This window comes from Anopheles merus, chromosome 2R, assembly GCF_017562075.2.
Source record: "Anopheles merus strain MAF chromosome 2R, AmerM5.1, whole genome shotgun sequence".
Taxonomy (NCBI): domain Eukaryota; kingdom Metazoa; phylum Arthropoda; class Insecta; order Diptera; family Culicidae; genus Anopheles; species Anopheles merus.
The window spans coordinates 15675834-15684958 of NC_054082.1; the positions used below are offsets into that span (position 1 = coordinate 15675834).

Sequence of the window (9125 nt, forward strand, 5' to 3'; positions counted from 1 at the left end):
TGAGAGCTTTTCAGGGGTAGACAACCATGCAATGGACACCATTTGGAATGTTTATAATAGATGAGAGCGGTAAGAGGTAATGCAGGTAATTCAGGTAAATTGCAAAATGTAATTTTAGCTTAATTTCATTGATTTTTTATGAGTTTGCGACTATGTTTGCATCATGTTTGCTTTAGCAAAGTTATACACATTGCTTCGGAACTTTAGCCATTTTCGTATCAGTCTGAGAGCGAAGTCTTTTATATCGTTTGTCCTTTAAAAACGTGAACAGTGTACTTCAGAGAAAAAAATCCTTTAAAAAGAGTTTTTTGGAGATGCCGGGTATCGATCCCGGTACCTCTCACATGCTAAGCGAGCGCTCTACCATCTGAGCTACACCCCCCGGTGATACTGTTGTGTCCACCAGCGTTTCAAAAGCCACCCAGCTGACCTACATTTTAGAAACGCGATCGATCGTATGGTTATACTAACCCCACCATAACAGACTGCAAGGCGTAACGGTGCGGCAGTGCCCCACCCAAACGCGCAGAAGGAGATATCAAGGGTGGGAGAATCGAACGCTGCGACACCGGGCGGGAAAGGGCAATGGACACCCGGTTGGAAAGCTGTAACCGATCGCCGTCGTTCAAGATCGATCGCCATTCGGTCAAACCGCAAGAATGTACCCATACACAGCCACACACGTACGTACACACTCGTCTTTAACACGATTGAGTGCGAATCATTGCCGCAGCAGTGCGCACCGTTGTCCTCCGACAGTTCCATACATCATCGATCCAGAGAAGCGAGTACACCTCGGCCCATTTCTGCTTCGCCTGCGCTAGATAAATCAGCTCGCTTAAGAAAATATCTGATTTGTTGGGGCTTTCGATCTCAGAAAAGCCAACACGCTGCCCGTCCCCAAGCTGGCCCTCGAAGTCAATTCCGATAAATCCCGCTCTCATCCGACCATTGCCAACATCCCAGGGAGGTGGTGGTTTTGTCGCACCGGAATCCGATATCCTTCCGAATCATTTATCAAGCCTAAAATGTTCCCGCTCACGCTCGCACGTACGTGCAGCTTAGAGGCGCAGCAACAACGCGTGCTTTGCCGTTTCGGAAGCGACTGTGGGGATCAGCCGGATCTGTTGGAGTTACCGAGAAGACCACAGTGTGTTCTCCATTATTTATCAACCAGCGAATGGAGGGAGCACCGAGGGTATCGAGGGATACCATGGGGAAGTGCGGGATCAGTACGAGCGCGTTCCGAGCGCTTGGCTTCATAAATAATCGTTAGTAGATTTTGGTGACAACTTCGAGGTTTTGATTGATAGGTGGTGGTGGTGGTGAGCTGTAACAGTGAGGCACGGGGAGGACCTCAACTGCCAGTTCCGGGCCCCGACTGAAGGTCCCGATTTGTGCTCGATGGTTTATCATTCATTTCCGAACACTGTGTTTTACCGAGCACCCTCAGCAAAATAAAGAAACGTCTCTCCGAAAACGGAAAGCAAACCCAGACCAAATTCAGACGAGTGAAAAAGAGTGCCGATACAATAAAAATGTTATTACTTTGTCATAATTTTTCGCTTTTCGCTTGTGCCTGGGGAGAACGCGGCTGGCTTAGCGAGTGGGTGAGTGTGTCCGTTTTGTGTGAGTTGCTTTCGACGGGATTATGAATTATGAAGCGATTGTTTTTGCAGCCAAACCAAGCAAGACCAGCGCATTCTGGTCCGATTGCACTTCAGCGAGATCTTAACTCAAAAAAACGAAAAACGACTTCAATATCACGAAATGATGGTAAGTGGTGGTAAGTGTTGCTTCCTTTCCAGTTCTTCCCAGCAACTAGTTTTTTGTTGTTGTCAGTTTAGCCTTACTTTATCAGTCATCATAGCGGGTTCAAGGCAGCAGCAGCAGCATCAGACACGTCTGGCGTGGAAACATAAAATCCACACAACATTAAACAAAAGCCAGCCAGTGGAACCATTGGCACTGGGGTTTTTTTTTTCCATGTCTGTCTTCTTCTCCACCCGCACACACTTTAGTACATCTTTAGCTGCGGTACCGTAGAACGGGAGGGATGACATAAATGCATTCTGTCCCTGTACCACCGCTGAGCGCACCGGCAGCAGCAGCAACGTGCTTATTATTGCACGTGTAATTTATGGCTATTTATTTCAACTAATGACATAATATACGAAATGAATTATGACGCATGTCGGGAATGGTACAGTAACGAAGCATGGCCCCACCGAGCTACCAGTGTGTAGCTGCAAAGCGATTCGCAACGCCAACCCCGCTCCGACAAGAGGAAGCCACCGGCGTCGTCTCAACGCTGTGTTGCTGCACAAAACTGAAACGAGCTTCAAAAGTGCGAAATAGTAACCCCTGCTGCGGTGGGGTGGAAATACGCCACCACCATTTAGGATCCCGCATTCCCGCAGAGTGCGCAGCTCAGGTATGATCCCCGTCCGCTCGTAATGGCACTCGCCCCACCCCCGGTTCGGTCACGGGATCTTAGGCCATGGGCTGGAACGGTCAAACGGGAAATTGTTGCATGCTTCCCCCTTACCAGGACCGCATGCAACAGAAACGGGATAGGAAATCTAGGAAAGTGTGATGTATTTCGTGCCCATTTTAATAGCTTACAATGGTGCCGTTTCTTCGCCAGGGTGTCCCGAAAATGACACAATGTGTGAGCGTGCCCGGTGGGAAAAGTCTTTTGTTTGCATTAGAGTCAAACCGAAACATGCTCCGGGCGCTGTTAAACTTTTGCCCCCCAAAAAACGGACCAATCTTCCTGAGCTGAGAAAAGAACGGAACAAAGTTTCATATTGCACACACACACACACACACCCATTCTTACCCACATCCCCAAATGTTTGGTCAAACTGCAAGATGGTGAACATCTTGAGCCGTAATATCGGTGGGATGCTATAACGTGTGCCGAATAGTATGGTTAGAGCAACTTTGGAGCTCGCACACCCGGTGTGCTGTCCTTACAGTAAAGCGGTCCACAGGTCCACCACCACCAAACACATGTGTAGCCATGAATTCTTGCGTGCCCCAATAATTGCCTTTCTTTGCCAGCTTCACATGACGGCGACAAACGACCCTGTGGGTGGGGGGGCCAAACCCACTCACACACACACACACACACACACATACCAAGCTGAAAATGAGCAAACCTGTGGCTCATCACAGGTTCGTTCTCGACTTCACGAGGTAATGGTGGTCGGTCTCCGCCACAGGGCGCCCATCCGGATGCGCTCAGAGCCCCGTCATCCGCCTCCAGTCCCCAAAACATAATCAGCCTTTATGTTGTACCATAAAAACGAAGAAGCCGAGCCTGCAGCCTGTTACAGCCCCGGGACCCGTGTACCCGAAACCACTGCGGGGTGTTGTGCGAGCCATCCCGCCGTCGGTTCCGGTTCCGAGCGAAGAAAGCCAGCAGGCAAAGGGTTATACAGCGAGAGAGCGCAACCCGTTGGCCAGATGGTCGCCGCGAAAATAGCCAGGCCGAGCCGAGCGGGCGATAATAATGCGTCGCCGAAGCACCGGGTGGTGGGATCGCTGTAAACAGGCCATTACTTTTGTACACTTGCGCACTGCCGCCACCGCCGGCAGTCGTCTGTGTCGAGCGAGTCCGTCTCTTGTGCTGCAGCTAACAACACTGAGGAGCACGGCTCCGGACCGAAAAAAGCGGTAGGATATTCTTCTGCAGACTTGAAGCTCTCGGTTGGTGCTGTATTTTTGTTTTGCCCTTTACTCAGGATGGTATTAATATCGAGTACCATCTGCAATAAATTGGCTTCAATGAGTGCGCCCGATCCCGGCCATAGAGAGTTGCTGCTGCTCGAGGAGAATCGATCGCCCGATGTGACGCGCATTTGATGAGCCGACAGACGACGCATCGGTTGGTACCTTTTGTTGCCTTTTGTTGCGTCTGGCCGTAAATATTCCCAATCAGGTAGGAATGGGAATGACTTCTTCATTTTTGAGGTTGAGGTTTCGATCGCAACAGGATTTCGAAGCAATAATTCAGCATCCAAACGACGTGTGAGTGGGCGCGCGTGCACTATCATGTGTGTTTAATAACTGTTTTAGCAAAACTTTTTAGATCCCTTTGCTCCCGGTGTAACTTTCGCCCCAAACCCGTCGATGTCTAAGCTGATTAGACGCATTACGAGTTTCCTGTGTTTAATTTGTGCTACGTGTGTGCGGAACTTTGCCAGCTCGCTGGTTCGATTGCAACTGTAGTCCACTCCCTCTATCACCCCCGGGATATCCTAAAAACGATTCGTTTCGTGTACAGTTATTCCCGTGAGGCGTTAAGGGTCAAAAGTTTTCCCTCCCTCGCTCCCCCTCTCTTGCTTCCAATCTGTCGGGCTTACCGGCACCGGGGGATAACTCATTATCGGGAATTATCGGAACCGTGATATCGTTATCTGACTTGCCGTATGGGAGATTGCCAGTACGTGACTGATTTATTCGACCATTGGCTGCTGGGTACATGTTAGAGCCGGGGTAGGCTTACCGTCTTGCCTGTCTTCCGTGGACCGGGGCAAACAAACAGCGCTCTAAGCAACGTACGCCTCCGATATCGTATTTACAGTAATAATTAAGATAAAATTTATTCCACAACATACACACACACACCAAAGGGCCTCTCGAGCTGCTCACCGCTGTCCAGATCAACAAGCGAAAGCAGATTAATTAGTGTCGGATCTTGGAACACCACTGGCCGGGCTGCACTCAACCCAGCAAAGGGTCCGCAAGACGACACCGTACCCATTTCCTAGGAAACAACAGTGCAGCCCGGATGGCAAGTGTGGCGGTCAGTGTTAGAGGGTTCGAAAAATGCTCAATCCCCAAGAGGCATCTTAAGGCGCTGGTCGGAGTTCTGGAGTTCATCTTGTCTGTTCGCCTGGCAAGGAAATGACGAAACGAAATGTTCTTTACCATTAACACAAAAACCGCCAAGTTTGATGCAGGGGCTGAGATCCAATTAAAATTTTATTTCATCCAAAGGCGCTGCGAACGGTAACTGGCCACTCCTGGTGCCGATGGGCGAATAGTAGGCATTCGGGATGGCTGCGTGGAAATGATTGCTGCTGAAGCGCTATGAAGCATTCTTGGGCGCGCTGCTACTTTCGGCACGCCGGCTTGACAGGCTTGAAAGCGTTGGTCCCTCCACTAGTGCACTCATAAGCTTGGAAGTTTTGTTTCACCAAATCTTCTTTGAATTGGAGTGGTGGGTGATGCCTTTTGTACGAATTTGCTTCGTTCTAAGAATTCAAATGTCTCGAAGAGGGGAAAAAACACACTGTACAAGTGTCTCGAGCACTACCTATAACGCGCCACCGGACAGCGTTGCTGCTCCCAAAGGAACACTTCTCTAAAGACATCAAAAACAGGTAACAAACCTCGTAACAGTAAGGAGGGGGGGGGGGACGGAAAACAAGATGCAGGGTTCTAACGACCCGAGAGGTACACCACTTGACAACTTAATTCCGTCCTAGTGATGATGTCTAAATTAGTGTGAATTTATCTCACTTGACGCTGTGGACCCCGCCGTCGGTCGGTCGGCTCTGGAGATGGGAACAGCATGTCTTCCCCTATACCAAACACCCCCCCCCCCACCCTTCCTCCCCCTTCAAGCCATTCCGTCCAGCAGCGAGATGATGCTGGTTGTTTTTTTTCTTGTTTTTTATTTTGTTTTAACTTCCTCGTTAGACAGATCGACAAAAAAAAAGTCTAACCTCGCCGCACTGGCCATGTCGAAAATGGCTCATTTTATTTTAAGAAACGGGTTAGGCGTTTATGGGAGGGCAACGATTCCCGATTCCGATCGAAGCCAAGCGGCACAAACATGCAAAACATTTACTTTTCTTTCCCTCGGTCCAGGCCATCCTTTGGGTTTAATTTATCGTTCTCCGAGTCGTTTCCTCGGGCCGGTCCGCAGAATCGGTCGGAAACGGAGCGGTCGATTGGCATAATTAATAAGGGTGGTCCGGGCGGCGAGTGTGCACGATGTGTGATGAGCTGATCGCGAGCTAAACAGCGATCCCCGATGACATCAGAGTCGGCCGGCTATGCCTGGGGGGGGCTTCGTAATTATCAAATTATCTTGTATTTTACGAATCTTCTGTGCTGATGATGGGGTAGATCCGGATCGGATGGATTCGTTTGCCGGGCGCGATGTATCAGCTTCGGGTTCCAGCTTCCACAGCTCCGGAAGATTTACGACAATGCGAGGGAAATAAATATTTTCTGGCAGATGTTTTAACGGGTGGCAACAGATATTCAAGATAGGATTGCTAACGTATGATACATCACATCGATCAACTTTCCAAGGCACTCATTCAGAGAACATTGCACAAACATATCAACAAGTGATCCTGGACACTCTGAACACAAGAGCTCAAGAATCATGGCTCAATGTACCAAAACGTCTCCAAACGAACCCACTCTTCGAAAGTGACTCCTTCACGTTCCGGTACGCCTTCCAGAGGCCAAACCCCAACAATTTAGACACTACAATACTGGCAAAAGCTCTCTCCAGAGTCGTTCAACTCCCTGCAGCAAAGAAAAACCCCACTAGAGACTAGCTAATAGTCCGTCGATTGTGTAGCCTGTGTGTGTGTGCTGGCAGTATCCCTTGCGCAGTACGTTACATCGTTTTATGGCGGGCAGGCAGGCGAGCAGAGAATGGAATATAACTAAATTAAATGTACGAGCAGCTACAACAGCCGGGTGCTCGTGTTTGTTTCGGGCCTAATGGTACACGATTGTACACCGTGGTGTTGTACCGCGTGTGGGCTAGCTTTTTCTTCTACCGAACGCCTACCAGTCGCTCCATCACACTTGGTAAACAACGGCCTCAGATTGAGCGTTTTGTATCGGAGTGAAAGTCTCTTATCCTTTACGAGCCTTTCTACGAGTTCGGGGCGGGAAGGGAAATCTACTTGCAGCACGATTGTCTGAATTTCCCGTTCCTGGACATAAAGGGAATCAAAAGGAAGGAATGAAAAAAAAAACAAACAATCGAGCTAGGTGGAATGGCGAAAACTATTTCTAGAAAAATACGACCACTTAAAATGTCCATCGCTGTCGTATGTCGCACTCTGGCGTTGTGCGGTATCCGGCCATCCGGTAAGAAATGCGCGCGCCTTTTGTAACGACGGCGAAGGTCTGTGGCTGCGGTCGATCGTTGCGGTTAACGAAGGAAGGGAACAGATTTGGTGGATTTATTTGCCTGCCGGTGATAAAACCCACTCCCACAACAGAACAACCCGACGGAAAGATTGCACCAGAGTGCGCATTCACACAATCAATTCCTTTTTCATCGAGTGAAAATTATTTTTATGTCAATGGTTTATTGGTTGATGTCTTGGGGACGTCTCCAGTTCGGGGGGTGTAAGTGTCATGCTTATTTTTTTTTAATATCCCCCCTCAGACTTCAACTTCGAAACGAATCGCATAATTCTTGGTGGCCCGTTACGGACACCCCGTGCACCGCCACGATTCCTAATGATCGGGCTGCTAAACGATTAAAAGCACAGACACAATGCCCAATCAGGCAAGGTAAACAAACGGTATCCACACTCCACTAAACACGCCAGCCAAAGCCACACGCCACCGAACCTGATCCATCATTACTATCGAGTGCTTCATCTTTCGGCCCAAACACGGCGACGACATGTAAATGAACAGTTACCCGAAGCGGGAGAGCAAGCGCCAAACCTCTCCGGAGCCAACAGACTGTAGTAGAAAAGCACTGTCATTAGCCAGCCGCGTGAAGCGTTTGGAAATTGTTTCATCGCAACATTCTCCGGCGAGTTGCTTGCTTGATGCCCACACAGACACACACACACACGTACATCCGAACGCACGCCCGGTGTGATGAAAATGGAGGAAAACAAATCACCTAATGAACCTGATGAAGACTAATGAAAGTTGCTATCAGTTCCAATTCATAAATCTCCTCCCGAGATGACCTCACGTTTAGCCGTGCGAGAAGGGAGCACCGACGGAGCAGTTTATCGTTTGCTGTGCCCGCCCGTGGAAGATCGGGGAAAAAATATGTCACGTCATTCCCGGCCAGCGGCCGCGCTGATGGTGCCATTAATCGGTGGCGATGCCGGAGGCGGCCGATATGGAAATGGAAACCTCGGCGGGGAAATGAGCACTCCTCCCGCACGCTCGGGAGATGGATTAGTAGACACGGGCCCGTGAGGCACAAGAACGGGAGCCCATGTACTGACCACAGGGCAGCCGTCCTGGGTGGAAAAGCATCATTAGTTCCAAATTCAAATAGCTGATCGGTGTTGTGTCTCTCCTCATACGAGGCTGTGCGTCGAACGACAGGGAGACAGTGATGAGTCCAAATACGAACCCTCCTACTGCTGCTGCTCCTAAAGTGCCTATTACGACAAAATGGAATGATAATGATCTTTACTTTTTTTTCCTTGTTTTAGATCCCTCAAACCCTCTGTCTATCTGACACGGTCGCCTGGTTCGTTTGGACGTCAGGCATTCCTCAACGAACGACGAGCTACGCGTGCATTATGGCACTACGAAAGGCGTGAGCGCAGCAAAGTGAATTGTTGTGAACTGCTGCTCGGAGCAATTAATCGACGGTTTTGTATGGCATGGGATGGGAACACCTTAGGCACCGGCGTTGATCGGTTCTGCCATTTCCAGGGAGACTTCGGACTCCGACTGCCCCAGGGTCCACCACTTTCACCTTCCGTTCGATACCGGTTTGCATAATGTTTAATGCATTGCTTTCGTAACACTGTCAACTCGCTGAGGCTTTCCCCCCCTTTCCTCTCAATTCCCCCTTTGCCAACTGCTAGGGACGGCCCGTGGTCTATTGGACGGAGCACGCGGATCTCGCGTACCCGAATCGTGCACCGTGATCGGCGTAAGGCGATGCGGATTGAAAGATTAAGTGACTGGGGCAGGCACCAGCAACAACATCAACCAAACCATGGTGGCGAATGAACGATGGGAATGAAGGGAACAGAAAAGATACCTGTCATCACGATCGTGGTACCAGTGGGCGGGGGGGCGGTGGTGTTGGTGGGGTGTCCTGCCCGAGATCGTGTGCTTTGCGATAATCGATCAACAATATAGCGCCTAAT

At 49.7% G+C, this 9125-nt stretch overlaps 1 non-coding gene across 1 annotated transcript; it reads right to left on the reverse strand.

Annotated features, from left to right (window-relative positions):
• Positions 1-309: 309 nt before the first annotated feature.
• On the reverse strand, positions 310-382 carry Trnaa-agc. Its single transcript has one exon. It is a non-coding gene; the product is annotated as a tRNA-Ala (tRNA).
• Between the last annotated feature and the right edge of the window lie 8743 nt (positions 383-9125).